This window comes from Sus scrofa, chromosome 7 (assembly GCF_054392235.1).
Source record: "Sus scrofa isolate SSC_HxYL_T2T_F1_AM1 chromosome 7, Sscrofa_HxYL_maternal_Yorkshire_Landrace_v2.0, whole genome shotgun sequence".
In the NCBI taxonomy this organism is placed as follows: domain Eukaryota; kingdom Metazoa; phylum Chordata; class Mammalia; order Artiodactyla; family Suidae; genus Sus; species Sus scrofa.
Window position 1 is genome coordinate 83,862,387 of NC_139389.1, and position 21,287 is coordinate 83,883,673.

General features: G+C 44.2%; 2 long non-coding RNA genes across 4 annotated transcripts in view; one reads left to right on the forward strand and one right to left on the reverse strand.

The window, feature by feature from the left end:
* The first annotated feature begins 1,796 nt into the window (after nucleotides 1–1,796).
* Nucleotides 1,797–21,287, forward strand: part of LOC146401699 (uncharacterized) — a 31,861-nt gene continuing 12,370 nt past the window's right edge. For all 3 annotated transcript variants that reach the window (XR_014809250.1, XR_014809249.1, XR_014809251.1), the window contains exons 1-3: nucleotides 1,797–2,140; nucleotides 4,078–4,191; nucleotides 4,347–4,480. This is a non-coding gene — a long non-coding RNA (uncharacterized LOC146401699). The remainder of the gene's footprint in view (nucleotides 2,141–4,077; nucleotides 4,192–4,346; nucleotides 4,481–21,287) is intronic.
* On the reverse strand, nucleotides 7,487–20,692 carry LOC106504468 (uncharacterized). Its single transcript, XR_001297958.3, has 3 exons — nucleotides 20,494–20,692; nucleotides 13,729–13,870; nucleotides 7,487–11,106 (listed from the first exon to the last, which is right to left on the reverse strand). It is a non-coding gene; the product is annotated as an uncharacterized LOC106504468 (long non-coding RNA).

Genomic DNA, 21,287 nt, shown 5'->3' on the forward strand with positions numbered 1-21,287 from the left:
TGAACTCAGTGTCTGTCAGACTGCCAGGGTCTATTTATTTCATTGTTTGCTGCTTCAGGTGAATTCTCCTGTTCTTTTAAATGGGAATGGTTCCTGAGCTTCTTCATCCTGCTTATGTTTTTCTTTCTTCTGTGAGTTTAGGGAAGCCAAACTGTAGTCTTGGAGGGCTACGTCTATGCAAGAGCTCCCCTTTGTATTTTGTGGGGGGTTACTATTTATTTTTGGTGTGGGAGTTTGGATATTTGCTGTCTCTTTCTTTGGTGTGATCAGGCTGTTATCCCCAGGGTGCCGAGTGTGTTTCCAGGAAGAAGGAGGCAGTGGGTAGGTCTAGTAGTCAGTGCCTGGTTGCTGGGCTCTTAACACAGCAAGGACCTTCATGAAGGTGGCGCAGTCTACTCCTAGTTGCAGGGCTCTGGGAAGTGGTATTGAGACTTAGGCAAATTTACGAGGTACCCAGAGCATTCGGCAGTGGCAGTGTGTGTGAGTTCCCAGGGGAGTGAGAGCAACAAAAGGTAGTGTTCAATCACGACACCTTCCTCTGAGGTGATCGGGGCCACAAGTGGTGCCTGTTCAGGAACCCCTAGTGGTATTGGGCCATGACCACCTCTGGAGTCAGTGATAACTGTGGTGGTTTGCCCCCACCACCTGTAGACCATGCAAGAAGAACCCCTCCTGCTTAGCCCATGTAGGAGGTGCTGCACAGGCTGCTCCTAATTGTAGGTTCCTGGGAAGGGACAGTGATCAAGCCTCTGGACGCTGCCCAGAGCATTTGGCAGTGGCAGCAGCAGGACGGGTGTGTTCTCATGGAGCGAGAACAACAAGTGGTGTTCCATCACAATTTTCTCCTCTGTGGTGCCCTCTGAGGTGATTGGGGCTGCAAATGGTTTCTGTTCAGGGCCCCCCAGTGGTGATTGTCCATGCCCACCTATGGAGTCAGGGATAACTGCTGTGATTTGCCCCTGCCACCTGCAGACCACTCAAGATGCACCCCATCCCACATAGCCCACACAGAAGGTGCTGCACAAGCTACTTCTAGTTGCAGGCTCTTGGGAAGTGACAGTGGTCAAGCATGTGGCCACTGCCCAGAGTGTTTGGCAGTGGCAACAGCAGGGCTGGTGTGCTCCTAGGGGTGCAAGAGCAATAACCAGGTGGTATTTGGTTGCAATGCCCTCCTCTGTAGAGTCCTCTGAGGTGACTGGGGCCAAAGGTGGTGTCTGTTCAGGGCCCCCCAGTGGTGGTTGGCCAAGCCCACCTCTGGAGTCAGAGATAACTGCTGTGCTTTGCCCCCACCACCTGCAGACCATGCAAGAAGCACACTGTCCTGCATAGCCCACCCTCCTTGCAGGGTCTTGGGAAGGGACAGTGATCAAGTGTCTGGGCACTGCCCAGAGCGTTTGGCAGCGGTGTGGTGGCAGCAGGGTGGGTGTGTACCCAGGGGAATGAGAGCAACAACAGGTGGTGCTCAGTTGCAGTGCCCTCTTTTTTTTTTTTTTTTTGCGGACCTCTGAGGTGACTGGTCCCCTCTCATTGGCCCCCAGTGGTGGCAGGCTACCTCTGAGACAACCTCTGTGATTCATACCTGACGCTTGTAGATCACACAAGAGGCACCACATCGCACTTTTCCCCCCAATGCCCTTAGCCCACACAAGATGTGCGGCTGCCCACAGCCAACTCAAGAAACGCCTGGTCTCCTGTAGCCCCAGCTAGTGGCTTCTCACCACCCGAGGCCTGGGCCAGAGGCGCTCCGCCCTCTGAGAGCCCACGCATGCGCAGGGAGATTCCTACAGCGGTCCGCCCTTCCTCCTCTCGCCCTCCCCAACCATGGCAGCTTGCTTCTGTCGGCCCAGACCTCTTCCCGGGTTCCCTCTGCTGTGGTGTTCCACTCCCCAGCCCATAGCACACTACTCCTTAGCTCCTCAGTCCCTCAGGCTGTCCCCACACAGCCAACCCTAGTCCTCTCCCCGGAACTGACCTTCAGAGCCTCAGTCTCAGCGCCCAGCCCCCACCCGAGCGTCTCAAGCTGTGGTGTCCGGGCGGTGGCGCAGATGATCTGTGCGGCTCTCACTCTGTTTGGTCCTCAGTCCAGCTGCTGTGCTTTCCTCAGCTGCTTCAAGGTCCCTCTATCTCGGCTGATCTCCTGGTAGGTTAAATGGCTTCACCAGGATGCGGGTTCCTTTTCTCCTTCACAGCTCCCTCTCAGGAATGCTAGTCCCCTCCTGATTTCTTTTCTCTCTCTCTTTTTCTTTTGTTCTACCCAGTTATATCAAGGGTTTCTTGCCTTTTTGGAGGTTTAAGTTCTTTTGCCAGTGTTCAGTAGATGTTCTGTTTGAATTGTTCTTACTTATAGATGTGGCTTTTTGATGTGTTTGTGGGAGAAGGTGAGAGCGACGTCTTACTCCGCCATCTTGCTCCGCCCCACAGATGCTTTTAACTCACTGTGCCAGGCCAGGGGTCAAGCCCGTGTCTCTGCAGAGACCCACGCTGCTGTAGTCATATTCTTAATCCACTGTGCCACAGCAGGAACTCCTATTGCTTGTTAATCGTGATGCTTTTTCACTGTTCTTTTTTTTTTTTTTTTCTTTCCTTTTTTTCTTCATAGGGCTGCACTGGCAACATAAGGAAGTTTCCTGGCTAGAGGTCAAATCAGAGCTACAGCTGCTGGCTTATACGACAGCCACAGCAACATGGGATTGGAACTGTATCTGCGAACTACCCCACAGCTCAGAGCAATGCTGGATCCTTAACCCACTGAGTGAGCGAGCCCAGGGATGGAACCCACATCCTCATGGATACTAGTTGGGCTCCTTACTGCCGAGCCACAACGGGAACTTCCTGGGGAGACATTTTTCAGCTCAATTTAAGAACGTATTTTCAGACACTCAGAGCTATCCGTATATAAAATATACTGCCGTAAGGAATAGTGAATTCCCTAACACTATAGTTATCCAGACAGAGGATGGATGATCATTTTGCAGGGGTATTATGGAGGGAATTCAAATATCAGCTAAAGATTAAAGTTAAATGATATTGTCAACACTGGAATATGATTCTTGTCTTTGACAAAAATCAAGGTAAACTTGAAGGAAAAAGCCAAAAGAACTTTCAATGGCCAGGTCAGAGCAAAATCCAGATGATTAAATGCTTAATGATTGGATGAAACCAATCACTTCTTCTAAAGTCATGTTAGGAGAAAAGGAGCTTCTACACTTATAATGTACTTTATTTATGATAAACTGTTTTGCTGAAACCAAATAGTTTGTGCTTCAGTTGACTTTAAGTGCGGTGACAATTTACTTAATGAGTCTATAGGAACAAATTGTTCTTAGAATCAAATTGGCCAAAGTATAAAGGAAATTATTTACAATATTGAGATGTTCCCTTTATTTTTATTTTTTATTTTGCCTTTTTAGGGGCACACCACAGCATATGGAGGTTCCCAGGCTAGGGGTCAAATCAGCTATAGCTGCTGGCCTATACCACAACCACAGCAATGCCAGATCCAAGCCGCATCTGTGACCTACACCACAGTTCACAGCAATGCTGGATCCTTAACCCACTGAGAGAGGCCAGGAATTGAACCTGTGTCCTCATGAATGCTAGTCAGATGCATTTCCATTGAACCATGACGGAAACTCCCTGAGATGTTCCCTTTAAAGCTTGACAGGAGGAGTTCCTGTTGTGGCTCAGTGGGTTAAGAACCTGACTAGTATCCATGAAGGTGTGGGTTCAGTCCCTGGCCTCATTCGGTGGGTTAAGGATCTGGTGTTGCTGCAGGCTGCATCATAGTTTACAGATGTAGCTCGGATCTGCCGTGGCTGTGGCTGTGGTATATGGGCTAGCAGCTGCAGCTCCAATTTGACTCCTAGTCTGGGAACTTCCATATGCCATAGGTGCAGCCCTTAAAAAAAAAAAAAAAAGCCGCAGGATACAGTATAGTGTACCAAAACCCCCACATGTATGTGCTGTTGTGTAGGCCAGACATACCTGTGGATATTTTCCATGTCTCTGAGTACAAATGAAGATAAAGATTTGGAAAATCTGATAAGTCAGAAAAAGATATACTACTTTAATCTACAGGGTCACATATGGTGTCCATTTAGAGAGTCAAGCCTTTGCTGTGAGTTCACTCCATACCTGTGTCCTCAAGAGTTTCTTGGATAATATTTCCAGGAGAAATGATTGGATTATAAGGTAGGTATATATTTAATTTTCTAATATTGGGGAACAGTATTACATTCTTGATTATTAGAGTTTAAAAATAAGTCTGGAAATTAGGTAATATTTGTTCTCCAACTTTGTTCTTTTTCAAAGTTGTTTTGGCAGTTTTCTCATTTGCATTTCCATAGGTGTTTTAGGATCAGTTTGTCAGTTCCCAGAAAAAGACCAGCTGGGATTTTGATTGGTGTTGCACTGAATTTATAAATTAATCTGGAAAGAATTAACATCCTAACAATATTGAGCCTTCCAATCTACAAACAAGGTATATCTCTTATTTTAAGTCTTTTAAAATTTCTTTCAACAGGAGTTCCCGTCGTGGCGCAGTGGTTAACGAATCCGACTAGGAACCATGAGGTTGCGGGTTCGGTCCCTGCCCTTGCTCAGTGGGTTAACGATCCGGCGTTGCCGTGAGCTGTGGTGTAGGTTGCAGACGCGGCTCGGATCCCGCGTTGCTGTGGCTCTGGCGTAGGCCGGTGGCTACAGCTCCGATTGGACCCCTAGCCTGGGAACCTCCATATGCCGCGGGAGCGGCCCAAGAAATGGCAAAAAGACAAAAAAAAAAAAAAAAAAAAAAAAAATTTCTTTCAACAGAGTTTTGTAGTTATCAATGGACAGGTCTTTCACATCTTTTGTAGAGGTGTTAGACTGCTGACTGTAATTGTGTCTACTTCTTGCAGTTCTATCAATTTTTGCTTTGTGTATTTGGAAATACTTTTTAGATGAATAAACATTTAGAGTTGTTACATGCTTATAAAAAATTGACCCCTTTATCATCATGAAATGATTTTATCCCTGGTAATATTCTTTACTTTGAAATCTACTCTGTTTGATGTTAATATGGCTTCAGCTTTCCTTTGTTTAGCTAGCATGGTGTATCTTTCTTCATCCTTTTTTCTTTTAACTTATTTGTGTTTTTATATTTAAAATGTATTTCCTATAGGCAGTGCATATTTTGGTATTGCCTTTAAAAAATCCAGTCTAATGGTCAACTATTAATTGAACTGTTTAGATCACTGAGTTTGTACTGTAGGTACAATAATATTGAAATGAGTATTTCAAATACTCAAATGTAATTTGAATATGAACTGTGGATTTGACAATAATATTGGGCAGATTGTAACATTTTCTTCAAATTCATAGACAATTTATTACCCATCTCAGCTAAGGAACATTTAATGTGGATCAGGTTTTCCTGTTGTCTTTCTCCTACAGATTACTCAATATAAAATGATGTGCCTTTTTACTTTAACATTCCTATATCTAAACTTGATAGAATGCACTTCTGTTGTCATTTTTTAAATTGCAGCGCCAGCCACGCCCACATCAAAAGAATTTCCTTGTACATTGAAGTTTCTCAAGCTTCTGGATAAGTCTTATGGATTACACTTAACTTGTCTGCTTCTTGGTGATGGAGAGAGTGTGTCCCCCTGTAACTCCCCAGTGAGGCATCTTCAAATCAGACTACAGGCACAAGTAGCCCTAAGAAGGGTTTTTCTGGAGAGCTAATTCCATCTCTGGTATAAGAGTTTAAGTCAACTGCAACCACCCAAGTGGCACTTCTCTGGAATGAGTGCATTGTCCTAGCCTTATCTTTAGGTTAGGACAAAGAGGTGGAGAAGATGACGGGGGAAGGGTGGAGTCAAATGGGAAATGAGACGGTGTGGGGTAGAGAGAAGGCGTAAAGACCACTGTGCACAGATCTGTGGAGTTGTGCCCAAGGCATGTGTGGGGGTAACTTATTGTGTCACTGACCTCATCTAACTTGGAGTTCACTGAGCTTCTTGAATGTTTATACTCATATCTTTCACTAAATTTGGAAAAAATTTAACCATTATTTCTTTAAATGTTCTCTCGACCCCTTTCTCTCACTCCTCCTAGGACCCCCGATCCATAAATTGGTCCATATGATGATGCCCCACAGGGTCTGTTCCCTTTTCTTCAATTTTTTTTTTCTCTCTGTTCATCAGACTCAATAATTTTCTTTGTCCTATCTTCAAGTTTACTGGTTTTTTTTTTTTCTGCCTGCTCAAATCTGCCTTTTAATCCCTCTAGTGAATTTTTCTTTCTTTCTTTTTTTTTTTTTTTTTTTTGTCTTTTGTCTTTTTGTCTTTTGTTGTTGTTGTTGTTGCTATTTCCTGGGCCGCTCCCGCAGCATATAGAGGTTCCCAGGCTAGGGGTTGAATCGGAGCTGTAGCCACCGGCCTACGCCAGAGGCACAGCAACGCAGGATTCGAGCCGCGTCTGCAACCTACCCCACAGCTCACGGCAACGCCGGATCGTCAACCCACTGAGCAAGGGCAGGGACCGAACCCGCAACCTCATGGTTCCTAGTCGGATTCGTCAACCACTGCGCCACGACGGGAACTCCCCTCTAGTGAATTTTTCATTTCAGTTATTCTAATTTTCAGATCAGGGATTTTTTTTTTTGGTTTATTTTTAGTTTTTTTCTCCTTATCGACATTTTCGTGTCATTCATCAATCGTTTTCCTGCCTTTCTTCTCATTTTCCTTTAGTTGTTTGAGCATCTTTAAGATAATTATTTTAAGGTCTTTGTTAAGTAGACCTGCCATGTGGTCTTTTTCAGGAACAGTTTCTGTTGATTTTTTTTCCTTTGAATGGGCCATACTTTGCCTGTATGCCTTGTGATTTTGTTGCTGTTGAATGTAATAATATAATATTTGAATGTAATAATGTGGAAACTCTGGAAATCAGATTCCTCCCTTTCCCCGGGGTTTGCTGTTTTTTTGTTTGTTTGTTTGTTTGTTTTTTTTGTTTGTTTGTTTTTTTTTAAATGTTGTAGGGGTGAGTGCAAACTTAAAATCTTCTTAGATCTTTTCTGAGCCTTGGGCTTGCAAGTCACTTTCTAATTTTCCTTGGATACACAGTTGTTTTTGAATGTCCTAGTCTTTAATGTCTGGTTCCCAAAGGGGGGGGAAGAAGGCAAAAAATGAAGTGTAAGCGGAAAGTGACTGCCTTTTAAATTCCCCCAGAAGTCCTTCTGCAAGAGGCTTGCAATAATGGGGGGAAGTGTGATAACAGTGACTCTCTGCCTCTTTGCACTTCTGTGATCAGAAGCAGCAATCATCAGTCAGAGCCTTTGGTTGATATTTGGAGAATGGGGTCCTTTTGGTTTACATTGGCTCCCGGGAGCTGTGTGAAAACTCCTCCAGGAACACATGCACAGCTCCCCTCTTACCAGGTGGTTAAGGGTGGGGGATGGGTAATTGCTACTGTTTAAAAAAAAAAAAAAAGAAAGAAAGAAATTGGCTGAAATTAATGGCAATTTAATATCCAAGTCTTCCCCTGGAAGTTGCAAGCCTTCAACAGACTCCAGAGTTCCAAAATATTTACATCAGGTGGATTCTGCTGGTGCATTTGTCGTCTAGGTGGGGAGGTAGATTCCTGGTTCTTCCTACTCTGCCATCTTCCCAGAATCCTCCCTGTGCACACAGTTTTATGGGCTGCAGATACCTCCAGGAGTCTTCTGTGAATCCAAGAACAAATGAGGAAGGTAGAGGTTCAGAAACGTTGTGAAGACAGCATTGTTGACCGTCAGGGGTTTTGAGGTCCTGTTCTCTGTCCCTGCTCTGTATCACCTCTCTAGGGTTAACTCCTCCTTATCTTCTAGGTACTCAGTGTCATCTTGCTCACTATCCCCTTCCTAATAACCTTAGAAAGGGTCTGACGTTAGTCATTTGCAGAAATTCTTATTTTTCTTTGATTCTTTCCAAACTTGATAATCATTCTCCTCAACTATCATGCTACAACTATCCTGATTTCTAACTCTCTGTGCCTATTGAAAGAAAGATAATCTGATTCCAACTGTGTGTGCTTATTGTAAATAATAATTGACTTATACTTTAGGGTGAATGATTTTCAGCCATACTGTTGTTTCAACTTGCATTTTTAGCCTTTTATTTATAAATGTGAGGTGAAAGGTTTTGTCTCCAGTTTAGTTAGGATTGCGCCAAAAGCACACTCGCAGGCCAACATTTAGATGTAGGTAGTTTCCTTGGGAGGAACCAGGGGAGAATAATGAGGGAATGGGGAATGAGTCAGGGAAAGAAGAAGAGCCAATCAAGTGTGTGTTTAAGAGCAAGTTATCACTGTGGGCTGGAGTCCACTGCTGGGCACCCTCTGAGATGTTGTGTAGAACACGTTTCAGCAATTGTCCCACGTGGCAAGCAGCTGGGGTACTAATCCCTCAACTCCGTTCCTTTTTTGGGCTGGCTTCCGTGCAGGCACTAACTGCTCCCATGTGCAGAGCACAGTACTGTGACCACAGAGAGAAGTGAAGCATTCACTGTATATGGGAATCATCCACTGCAGATGCTTGTGAATTAGATGTGGGCCAAGGGGATATGAGCTGAATACACATAGGGTCTGCTGCTGTCCCTGACTTTCAGGCACCAAGGTTCTAAATTTATTGTGTAAGAGGTAACAGCTATGGCCCTGGCACATATCTGTGGAATGCTGGGTTGTATGGATATAGGTAGGCTAAATCTAGTCTCTTAGGATGGGGATCTGGGGAAGAGTGAGGACCTAAGAGCTGATCTTTCCCCTTAGACACCTCCAGCTCCATCATGGTCCTTTTCTCTTGTGCCAAAGCTGGGGTTCAGTTCCTGCTTGTGGACTAGCTGTGTGTTCTTAAAGCATTTTTCTTCAGTCTCTCTAAGTCTTGGCTTCCTCAACCATAGAATTAATTAGAGATGTAAACATCAACCTCATAGAAATATTTAGGAGATTATCTACTTGGAAGCATTTACAGTGTCCTCAAAATGCATTTTCCTCTTCCTTACGGCCCTCTCCCTTTCTATTTTTAGCTCCTTCCTTTCCCCTACGACTTTCAAGCACATATTTTATTTTCTAGCAAAGCTGACATTATTTTAGCTGGTTTTAATGATAGTTTCATACCATAAGCCCTCTTTTCTGATGCCCTTTATTATTTCTGGCACGGAAGGTTTTGAACTAGAGTGTGTATTTTAGAGTGTGTATCATTAATAGAGGTGTTGCAACACGATGGGGCCACATGGGGCGTTCACATCCAGAGGCAAACTTAAGCCCTGAGTTCATCATATCAGTCACCATGATATTCTTGCCATTGATGTAGCTGGCATCTGGAGAGCACAGGAAGAACACCAGTCCCACACAGTCCTTGGGCCACCCCACTCTGCCTGGAAAGAGGAGGTGGGGCTGAGAGTGATGATGTGTCCCCATGAGCCCTGGACTCCTGTGGGATGCTGTGAAGTTAAGATTCCCATAGGGATGAGTGAAGGGCTGCAGGTGGGGATATGTAGGCTCTGCAGAGACTTTTACTTACCCAGCGCTAGATGGGTCATCAGACTCAGAAAGAGGAATAGGCAATAGCCTGCAGAGGGATGGTGTACTATCTTTTATCCATCATTAAGTTTCTGGGGTTCCATTAATCCGGATCTACAAAGGACACTGCCTCACTCAAACCTGTATCTTTATTTCATGGAGTCCCTTCATATGCACCCAAAAGGCTGAGTCCTCAAATAGCTAAAGGAAAGTCAAAAGGTTAGTGTTGCTCATGTAGATGGAGTCACATGGTTCCACATCCTGCAACCTAGTGTCTTTGTGGAAGGGCTGCTGTGGGCACTCTGGGCTGGTCTCTCACAGAGGACTGAAGTCCTGATTCTGCTGCTGATCCCAAAGGCTATGGATTGGAGCATCAGAATGAGAGTCCATAGGTTGAGGTCTGAAACTCCAGGTCCCTGTGGGGCATGGCCTGGCAGGGGAAGGCACCCTCCTGCTTAGTGGGGCAGGAGCAGGAGCTGTCCTTCGTCCGTATCATTTGGCTGAAGTCTGCATCAGTGACTCCTGGCAGTAGACAGTTCACCTAGATCTTTGATGCCAGTTCTGGGAGAGTCCTAGAATGGCTGTTTTACTGAGGTTGTAGGCCCCTAGTTTCTGTGAACAGAAAGGGAAGTAGCTGACAAGTATGGTAACTGGGGAGAATTTCAATTGGATTTCTAGGCCTGTGCCTAGAAATACATCCCTTCAGCAGCAAGTGCAAAGATCATTGATGGGGTAAAAGGTGCCATGTGTGTCCCTTCTAGAGAAAGAAGATCTGAGACACCCACCGATCAAACTTTATGTAGGTGTGCCCCACCTAGCAATGGCTGGCCCTGGGATCTTCTTGGACATTTCCCCTTTTGTTGGCAAATAGGGTTGTGTGCTTTCTCTAGAGCCACAGAAGTTCATACTTACAGCTTCTGGGTGTACACCTCAATCAAGGAGACAAGAACCACAGAGCTTCCCTTGGGAAGAGAAAGAAGGGGTACACGCAGATGGAGCCACGTATGAATGGGGCACATACAGACAGAAGTGGAGACTGAGGATTATGAAAGTGAGCAAGAGGAGGTTAGGTCAGGATTAGAGCCCTCTTCTGCCTTCATCCACTTGTCTCCTCTGTCTCGAAGCATTCTGAGGGCCAGGACCAATTTTTTGTTTTCATGCCACACTTGAATACTCAATATCCAATAAGGAATACTAGTATGGACACTTTTGTGAAATACAGCCAAATTTGCCTTTATTCTAGACTAATGATCTCTCTTTTGGCTTCAGAGTGTTCTATACCAGGCATGGGTAGGAGTAATACTAAAGATTCTTCCTAGTGGATCTTTTGGAATCTCTATCCCAGAAGTTCCGTGTTCTGCAGAGAGAAATGATAACCACTCTCCCTCACTGTGGCCACCAGCCGCTCCTGGTCCTTGACCTTCCCCAGGTGGCACACCCTGCTTGTCACGCTCAGCCCCTCCCCCTGCAGCATTGCCACTGCCTGGTCCACATTCTGCTGCTTCCTGGCTGCTGACCGCCATATGGGCTCCATCTTGGGCCAGACACTGGACAGTGGTGAAGCAGATCCTGCAGACAGAGATAGAGAGGATATGGCAATTCATCTCTGGGCTGACCCCTTCTGTCCGGGCTGAGCTTCTTTCTCTGAGACCTTCTCCCCTGCCCCCCATCATCTGGATTCTCTCCACTGCCCAGAGCTGATAAGCACTCCCTCTACCTATGGATGGTCAAAGGATTAGAGTAATGGGGTGAGTCTGGGTTGGCCTGAGTAATGGGGTGAGTCTGGGTTGGCCTGAGGCAAACAACCCAGTGTCACTCATCACCCCGTGGACTCCCCCCTCACCATGAGGCTGCCATGTGCATCCCTTCTAGAAGTATGTGCCATGAGGGGCACTTAATCACTGTGGACCCCATGATCACAGTAAGCTGGTTGACCGATGTGCTCCTGCTGTTGGCTCCACTGTTGGTGCTTCTCCAGGAGAGTGAGACTGCAAGGGGTGGGAGGCCTAGGCCACCATCTTAAACATGCTGGCCTCTGTCTGGGTCACCCTCTTGACGAACTTAGCCTGGGATGGAGGTCATGACAGACCCAATAGATAGCTTCTCATTTTCCCCTGCAGTGATCCCTCTCTGCGAGCCGAGTTCAATGCCCTTTTACTGCACCTGCCCATGTTTGCTCACACCAGGCCTCTGCTAGAACACACTTGAAGAACACCCTGTTCTTCAAGACTCTTCCTTGACCCCTCCCCCCCGCCCCTGCTGCTGAGATTGGAACACAATTAGCATGCATCTGTGTTTTCTAAGTAACTAAAAATTGTTTGCCTTCTTAAATTGCGTATTCATATTGTTTGTACTTTTAAAAAAGAGTCCTTAAAGCATTCTCTATCTCATGGTTTCCAATCTGTGTTTGGTCTGTGAAGATTTTTTAAGAGCTAGGAAAGCAGAAGTGAAGGGAGTGCTGTGGCTGTGTTGTTTCTGTTCCTGTGCTTATTAATTCAGCAGGGCTGCAGAGTTGCTTGTTATTTGTCGTGGTGATTGCGCCTTGCCTCTGTCCACTATGTCTTTTTTTTTGGGGGGGGGGAGCGCTGCGCCCAGGACATGTGGAAGTTCCCAGGTCAGGGATCAAAATTGAGCCACAGCAGCAATCCAAGCCACTGCAGTAGCAACACTGGATCCTTAACTGCTAGGTCACAGGGAACTTGCTGTCCGCCAGGGTCAGGCAAGTCCAGGGGCTAGAATGTTGGGTGAACCAATCTATCTCACCCTGAGGTCCTAAGCTCAGAAGATGCCACAGAGAACAAGAGAGACCCAGGTCCTGCCCTCAAGGAGGTCACCTTCTAGTGGAGGCAGATGGTGGACAAAGAACTGTGCAGTGTTGCAGAGAGGTAAGTGCTGCGAAGCAAAGCCATGTAGTTCTATGGCAAAAGGCATGAGCCTGCTGCTTTACAAGTGGGCCAGAGAAGGCTTTGGAGGAAGTGACTTCTGAGTGTAGACCTGAATGTTGTGGGTGGGAGAGTGAGCCTTGTGAGCGCTGGAACTTGAACCTGGTTGGTAGAAGGTCCAGCATTCTCTTGTCCACACCACTGTCACACAGGCAAAGATAATGCAGTGCCAGAGCAAGCAGTGGTCCCCACACTCTTGTCCATGAATCCTCAAAGGATCCTGAAAAACTGGTTCAGCCCTCATACATTCTTGGGTCAATATCTACATTTAAATCACTAGAGAGGAAGTAATTTCTGGCATATTTTAAATATTCATATTTCAAAATAAAACTGTTATATCACTCTCTTAAAGATGTCCAATGGGACTTAAATACCTTAATAATGTGATACTCATCATTACTGCTCTTAAAGAATGTATGAATATCCAGTTCCCAACTTCATGGGTTAGCTACACCCATGGGTTGTGGCATGGGTTGTGATCTGAGTGTCTCCTTCTCTTAAAAAAAAGCATTTTGTAAAGTGTCAGCGTCTTGTCCTACGATAAAACGTTTACCACAAGTTAAGTAAAAGTGATTTCCTGGAACTATGGGCAACAAACTTGCTGGCATTCAGTCAACCTATAGAAGTGCCAGGTGTCCTGTCTTCCAGCTCCAGTTCTTCCACCCCAGGTTCATTAACACTCTCTTCAAGGTGCTCCCTCAAAGGATTCACAGTTAAAAGGGGAGACTGGTTCCACTGCTCTTCCAGGGCAGGGGTTGAAATCTCTGTTTAAGGGGCCCTCTGTTACTGCCTTGCCCACCTGTCCTCTGCTCAAGGCAGCCTGATGTGGTGGAAAGAAAAATGGATAGTGAGTCAAGAGGCCTGATGTATCCACTTGTCCCTGCCACTAATTAGATATCTTCTTTTGGCTCAATCACCTATTTCTCAGAACTGTCATCTCCTAAATTATTAAGTAAAGAGTAGGGTGAAGTGTTTGATGAGCTTTAAAATTTGTGGTCTGCTCTTCCCTGTGTGGGCCTCTTTCCTCTCAATCTTGGAAAGATACCCCTTCCTTTTCTTCAGTACAGCCTTTCGCCATATTTAACCTCATTATTCACTCACTCCAAAAACCACGTCAACCTTGAAATATTTCAGTCTTGGAGGGATACCCTTCCTTTTCTTCAGTGTGGCCTTTCACCATATTTAACTTCATTATTGGCTCACTCCAAAATCCATGTCAACCTTGAAATATTAAAATCATAATGCTTACCTCCCAGGAAACACCATAGAACATATTTTCTTGATTTTTATAGTTGAGTTTAAACCCCTACTTAAAAAACAACAACTCAGCAATGGAGCCCCTGCTTTGGCGCAACAGGATCAGCAGCATCTCTGGAGTGCTGGGATAGGGGCTGGCACAGCGGGTTAAGGATCCACATTGTGTAGGTTGGATCTGATCCCTGGCCCAGGAAGGGCCCAGGAACTCCATAGGTCGCAAGATGGCCAAAAAAAGAAAAAGAAAAAAAAAAAATTCAGTGGCTGAAAGTATGAAGAAGGATATTTTAAAATGTCAGGAAGTTTTGATTTGTCAAAGGTAAAAGTTTAAATTCATATTTGGGGAGCAGAGGGCTTGCTTTTTGACATTGTGAACATATCTCAGTGGCCCTTTGGTTGTTCAAAGTCAAACAAAATATAATTCTGGAGTGGAAAGAAGGTAATGAAACACACTGTAATGCAAATAATGCAACTGTTTGTTTCCACTGTGGGTAGATTTGGCATCTCTGTAAATGGTTATGCTTGATGGAAAGCTGGCCTTAAAATTACTTAAAATTAAAAATTTAGCTTCTTAGCCACATTGGCCACAAAGCAAGTTCTCAGGAGTCACAATTGGCTAACGTATTAGACAGTAGAGTTTTAGACAGAGACTTAACTTCTACCTGTTTGGAAGGGAGTTTGGAACTTCTGTGTGAGAGTAAGTGTTCTTTATTTTGGGAGGCAAATTTTTACCAATAGAAGATTGTGATGCAATAATCATCCGAAATATTGTATTAGTTTCCTAGGGTTACCATAATAAAATACCACAGACTGGGTGGCTTAAACAGCAGAAATTTATTTCCCCTTAGTTCTGGAATCTCAAAGTCTAAGATCAAGGTGTGAGCAGTTTTGGTTTCATTCTGAGGCTTCTCTCCTTGGCTTGCAGAGGCCCACCTTCTCCTTCTGTCTTTCCTCTGTGCTTCTGTGTCCTAATCTCCTCTTCTTTGGTTGGTTGGTTGGTTGGTTAGTTGTTTTTTTGCTTTCGAAGGTTCCCAGGCTAGGGGTAGAATCAGAGCTACAACTGCCGGCCCACATCACAACCACAGCAATGCCAGATCTGAGCCATGTCTGCGACCTACACCACAGCTGATGGCAGCGCCAGATCCTTAACCCACTGAGCAGGGCCAGGGATTGAACTCTCAACCTCAGGGTTACTAGTTGGATTCATTTCCCCTGAGCTCCCTAATCTCCTTTTCTTATAAGGACACAAGTCACACTGGATTAGGGCCGGCCCTAATGACTTCTTTAATATATATATTAAATATATAAATTAGTATCAATTTTATTTTCCATAGTTGCTAGAAGTTTGAGGATCTTTTACTTTTTTTTTTTTTGTCTTTTTACATTTTCTAGGGCTGCACCCACGGCATATGGAGGTTCCAGGCTAGGGGTTTAATCGGAGCTGTAGCCACCGGTCTACACCACAGCCACAGCAACGTGGGATCCGAGCCATGTCTGCAACCTACACCACAGTTCACGGCAACACCAGATCCTGAATCCACTGAGCAAGGCCAGGGATCGAACCTGCAACTTCATAGTTCCTAGTCAGATTCATTAACCCCTGAGCCATGACAGGAACTCCTCTTTTACATTTTTATTTACTGTTTGAGTGTCTTCATCTGTGAATTGTCTGTTCCTCATTTGGCAACATTTCCACATTGTCTTTATGTTGTAGGAGTTTTTTGTACATTTGGACACAAATCCTTCATTTGCTATGTATATTGCAAGTGTGTTCTGATAGTCTGCCACTTGTCTTTTATTTATTTATTTACTTTTTGCTTTTTAGGGCCACATCTGTGGAATATGGAAGTTCCCAGGCTAGTGGTCGAAATCCGCCTATGCCACAGTCACAGCAACATGGGCCACGTCTGCAACCTACACCAACCTACACCACAGCAACACCAGATACCTAAGTCACTGAGTGAGGCCAGGGATTGAACCCACATCCTCATGTATATTAGTGAGATTTCTTTCCACTGCACCACAACAGGAACTCTTGACACTTGTCTTTTAAATTTGTTTTTGGAGTTTCTGGCCAAAAGGAGGTTTTCAATTGTAATATAATCAAATTTACTGACTTTTTCTTTTATGGGTTGCGCTCTTTGTGTCTGGTTTAGGAGGTTGACCCATCCTCAAGTCACAGAGATAAACTTCTATATATTTATCTAATAGTTTTAAACTTTTGCTTTAATGTAAAATTGATCTAAAATTTGGGTTTTCTTCCACTTCTAAGATTGTGATCTAATTTTATTTTATTCCAAAATATGAGCCAGTTTTCCAGCTCTTTTTCTGAATAGTTTATCCTTCTTTGCTGGGTTTTGATGACTTCTCTACTGCTCACCAAGTCCCACATGTGCATAGATCTGTGCCTGGGTTCTCTATTCTATCTCACTGATTTATTTCTCTTCTCCTATGATGATACTACATTATTATTATTATTATTATTATTATTATTGCTTTTTAGGGCCACACCTGCTGCATATGGAAGTTCCCAGGCTAGGGGTCAATTTGGAGCTGGAGCTGCTAGCCTACACCACTGCCACAGCCACATCAACGCAGGATCCGAGCTGTGTCTGTGACCTACCCCACAGCTCACAGCAATGCTGGACCCCCGATCCACTGAGAGAGGCCAGGGATTGAACCTGCATCCTCATGGATACTAATTGGATTCATTTCCGCTGAGCCATGATGGGAACTCCAATACTATTATTTTAACTTATTTTTAATTGAAGTATAGTTGCTTTACAATGTTTCAGGTGTACAGCAAATTGATTCATATATACATTCCTTTTCAGATTCTTTTCTATTATAGCTTGTTATAAGTTACTTAACATAGTTCCCTGTGCTCGACAGTAGGACCTCATTGTTTATTTTATATATAGTAGTGTGTGTCTCTTAATCCCAAACTCCTAATTTATCCCTCCTGATACCACACTATTTTAAAACTCTAGGGTCTTCAATATATCCTATCTAATGGGGCAAGAGATCTCACACACACATACCTGTGTTTTTCTATTTTAAAATTGTCTAAACTATTCGTGCTCCTTTATTTTTCCTCTGCCATTTTTAAAAAGTTTTAAAATTTTTGTGTGTGTGTCTTTCTAGGGCCACATCTGTGGCATATGGAAGTTTCCAGGCTAGGGGCCAAATTGGAGCTGTAGCTGCCAGCCTATGCCTCAGCCATAGCAAAACCAGATTCAAGCTGCATCTGTGACCACAGCTCACAGCAATGCCAGATTCTTAACCTACCAAGCAAGGCCAGGGATCAAACCCAAATCCTCATGGATACTAGTCGGGTTGGTTAACCTCTGAGCCATGATGGGAACTCCTCCTCCTAATATTTTTAGATTTGCCTTTAATCGCTTTGTAATTCTATTTTTTATTTTATATATGTAACAGGATGTTAAAATTGAAATTTCGATCAAGGTACCGAGATACTCTAGGTGAGAAATTCTGAAGTCAAGTGACCATATATGCAAATATTCAAAGTAAATACTTAAAATCTTGTTCTATGACTTTTAAACCTCTCACCCAGTTTAAGGACACAAAGAAGAAATCAGTATGGGAGAGGGACATACTCTGTTTCTGAAGAGATTTGTGAGGATATTTCTTTAGAAAGAGATGATCCTTTGCCATTAATACCCAGCCCACCCCAAACTTTGGGAAGAAGAAGGAAGTGCTTTACTTCAATTTTCTTTAATTTGACAATTACTACTGTCCCCCAAAACCCTAAATTTCCAAATCTCCTATCCAATCCTCTCCTCAAAGGGGTTTGTTTTAAATTTGCAGGTAAGGAGTTCCTGTTCTGGCTCAGCTGTAACAAACCTGACTAGTATCCATGAGGACGTGGGTTCAATCCCTGGCCTCACTCAGTGGGTTAAGGATCTGGCATTGCCATGAGCTGTGGTGTAGGTCGCAGACACAGCTTGGATCCCACGTTGCTGTGGCTGTGGCTTAGGCCAGCAGCTCCAATTCCAATTCAACTCCTAGCCTGGGAACTTCCATATGCCAAGGGTGGGGCCCTAAAAAGACAAAAAAAGTGGGGGAGGGGGGGAGGCGGGGGATAGATGCTAAATTTCTTTGAATATACCTTGTTTAGCAGATTTGACTTTGGAACCTTGCAACATAATCATAAAATAAAGTCATCTCTAAAGATCACTAGCAAAATGAAACAAAGCATTCATTTGAAGGTACAACCACACACAAAAAATTTAAAAATAAAATAAAATAAAATTGCAGGTAAGTTACTCAGCAGACATACAGGATCGCAGCTTAGCTCCCAAAGCTTCCTGTGGGATCAGGAATGGGGCAAAGGTAAACATCTTGATGTTCCGTGATGGTCTTTTGTGAGTCAGTCATAGTCTCCTCACTACAGCATCAAAACAGTTGAGTGTATTGCACACCAGGTTCTTCTTGTAAAAGTGTGAGGGTGAGGGGGCTGGAAAGTGTGTCATGGACTTGATTTAGGTCAAAATGGGCTTCTGTTCAGATCATCACAACACTAACTCACTACTCAACCAGGATGGCTGGAAGTGAAAATATTTATGATCCTGTCAGGCAGAAATAAAAAATGTAGCGTGTTTGTCTTCCTTGCATCTTTGACAAACAAGGTCTCTCACGCAGTTAGAGCTGGAATTCATGATGACTTAATAACTGTGGGATGGGAGAAGGGTTGCGGCCTGCAAGGAGAGCTCTAGGGAAAAGCCATGAGAAACAGGACACTACAGAGAGCCCGAGTTCCTCCTTTCCCCTAAATAGCCCTTCCCCTGGGTCTTCCCATTATGCCGAGAAGCCTGGGACAGGCTTCCGAGGGTTGGAGGCAGGAAGTGTGGACACATTCTGGGAATGCATTAAAGCCGGTAGCCAAAGTATCAGAGATAATGATTTCTGTATTCATCAAGGTTCTGGATGAGTGAAGGAAAATATAGCAAAGAAAAAGGAGGAAAAAAACCAGACAGGCTGTTAATGACTCCAAAGATTTCTACAGAACACGTCACTTAGTTGAAGGCAGATATTTGACCCTTGTTTATTTGTTTAGAAAATGATGACTCATCCAAAACTCCATTAGAAATGATCAGATCGGTCTATATTCCTTTGCGTTCTGTTGAGTGTGGACAGGTTAGGGAAACTGAGGCACCACTGGGTGAGAAAGGGCATAGAAAAAAATGAGTGAAAGCATGAGCTCACTGAAATGATGCGTATATCTCAGAAAAGCACTCAAGATCAATGTCTGCCTCGAAGGTGGGTAGTTTCTCACTTTGATTCATTGGTTGCCACATTTTCAGAAACATTTTTGTGTCACATAACTAAAGAAACTTGCGAAAAGATTCACGGAAGCTTAAGGGAAAAACAAGAAAGAGAGTCTTTCCTGTTCCAGTACAATGTTTTTGCTGGAATGGACTTGTGCTCCTGTGAACTCTGAAGAAAGCTAGTTAGAAAGAAGCTAATTGTCAGAAATTTGTCACTGAGAGTCATGAGCCTGAATGTCAGGGGGACTTTGCTCCTCAGGATCCCCAGAGACAAGAGAGACAGAAAAAAAAAAAGAAAAAAAAAGATAAAACCAGGACATTTGTTCATTGATAAAGTACCTTTTTAAAATTTATGCACAATTCTTTGTAGTTATTCATTGCATGTCATGTTAAACCTGTCCTTTAACAGTTATGAGAGTGTTAACATCAACATCCAGTCCAGGCCTTGGGTCTCATTCCAATGAGCCCATCTCCAACCATACAGAAACTGCAGCCTCTTTCAGGGCATGATTCTGATTATCCAGTGGCCAGGTTTATTTTGGCGCTAAGAACAATGAGTAAGAAACCAGTAAATGCATATGTTAACGTTTTCCAAAAAAACATGTATCTCTATCTATCTATCTTGATCATCATCTATCTGTTGAGAGAGGGAGAAGGAGATGAAGAGGGAGAGAGATTTTGAGGGACTGGCTGAAGAGACTGTGGAGTTGTGGAGGCTGAGAAGTCTAAAATCTGCTATGCTGAGGTTCCCTTGTAGCCCAGCAGATTAAGGATCTGCCATTGTCACTGCAGTGGCTTGGGTCGCTGCTGTGGTGTGGGTTCCATCCCTGGCCTGGGAACTTCCACATGCTGCTGGTGGGGCCAAAAAGAAAAAAAAAAGAAAAAAAAAAAGAGGCTGCTTTGCCAGAGATCCAGGGAAGAACTAACATTGCACCTCAGGCTCAAAGACAGTTTGGAGGCATAATTCTCTCTTCCTTGGAGTCCCTCAGTCTATTTTTTAAGGCCTTCAATGAATGGATGAAACCTAACCTCATTACAAAAGATGGTCTGTTTGACTAAAAGTCTGCTGATTTAAAATTCAATCTCATGTAAAAAACACCTTCCCAGGAGTTCCCGTTGTGTCTCAGTGGTTAATGAATCTGACTAGGAACCATGAGGTTGTGGGTTCAATCCCTGGCCTTGCTCAGTGGGTTAAGGATCCAGCGTTGCCGTGAGCTGTGGCGTAGGTCGCAGACACGGCTTGGATCCCGAGTTGCTGTGGCTGTGGCATAGGCTGGCGGCTACAACTCCAATTAGACCCCTAGCCTGGTAACCTCCATATGCCGCAGGAGCGGCCCTAGAAAAGGCAAAAAGACAAAACAAACAAAAAAACCTTCCCAGCAACATCCGAAAGCAATCAAGTTGACACAAAAAAATTAACCATCACAGCATACTAGTTGTGTTACTTAAGCTCTTTTGATTGCAAAGGATACTCTCACCCAATCTGGAACTTACTCCAGAACAAAAGCAGTTCTCAGGGATGGTGAGTCTTTTACTCACTCTCATAGCTGAAATGTCCTCTCCTTCATAGTGGGGAATGTCCATTTGGTAACAAGTGAGGAATGGAGCAAAGCTGTAGAGAGAATGACTTCGGGCAGCAGTTCTCAGCTGGAAAAGCATGTCAGGAATGCCACTGGAGTTTTATGAAAGATGAGGATACTCAGAATCCTCCCTAGACTTCCTGAATCACAGCCACATCCTATTTCTTGAGAACTCCCCCACCTCCACCCCCAACTAGAGGCAGGCTATATTTGGACAAAAGAGGCATCTGATTCGAGGACTGAGAGGCACATTTGTGTCTTTAGGAATATTTACTGCAATTACTGGACCAGAAGGATGAAGGTGAGGAAGAAAGAAAGTGGGTGAGGGGTGCTGTCAAGCGTGAATAACTCCAAAGAAAGAGAGAAATACATTGATAAGAAAACCAACACAAGAATTGACAATGAGGGTAGAAATTCAATAAATTATGCATAGGAGTCTTATCTACATGGGCCTTTTACTGTGTATGCCCAGAGTCCTTTCTTTGGCAACTCTCAGTCATCCACAATACAAGACATCTAAGCATGTGTGATGTGGGACAACTGGGGCAATTGCTTCTTCTTTGCTGATAAAGACTAGACCAGAGCACACTGGCTTTTCTTTAGCAGAGCACGTTTATGAGTCTTCAGTAGGCTCTGAACTGATTGGGGGAGAGAGGAGAATTTGGATTCAGAGGTGAGTAGTTATA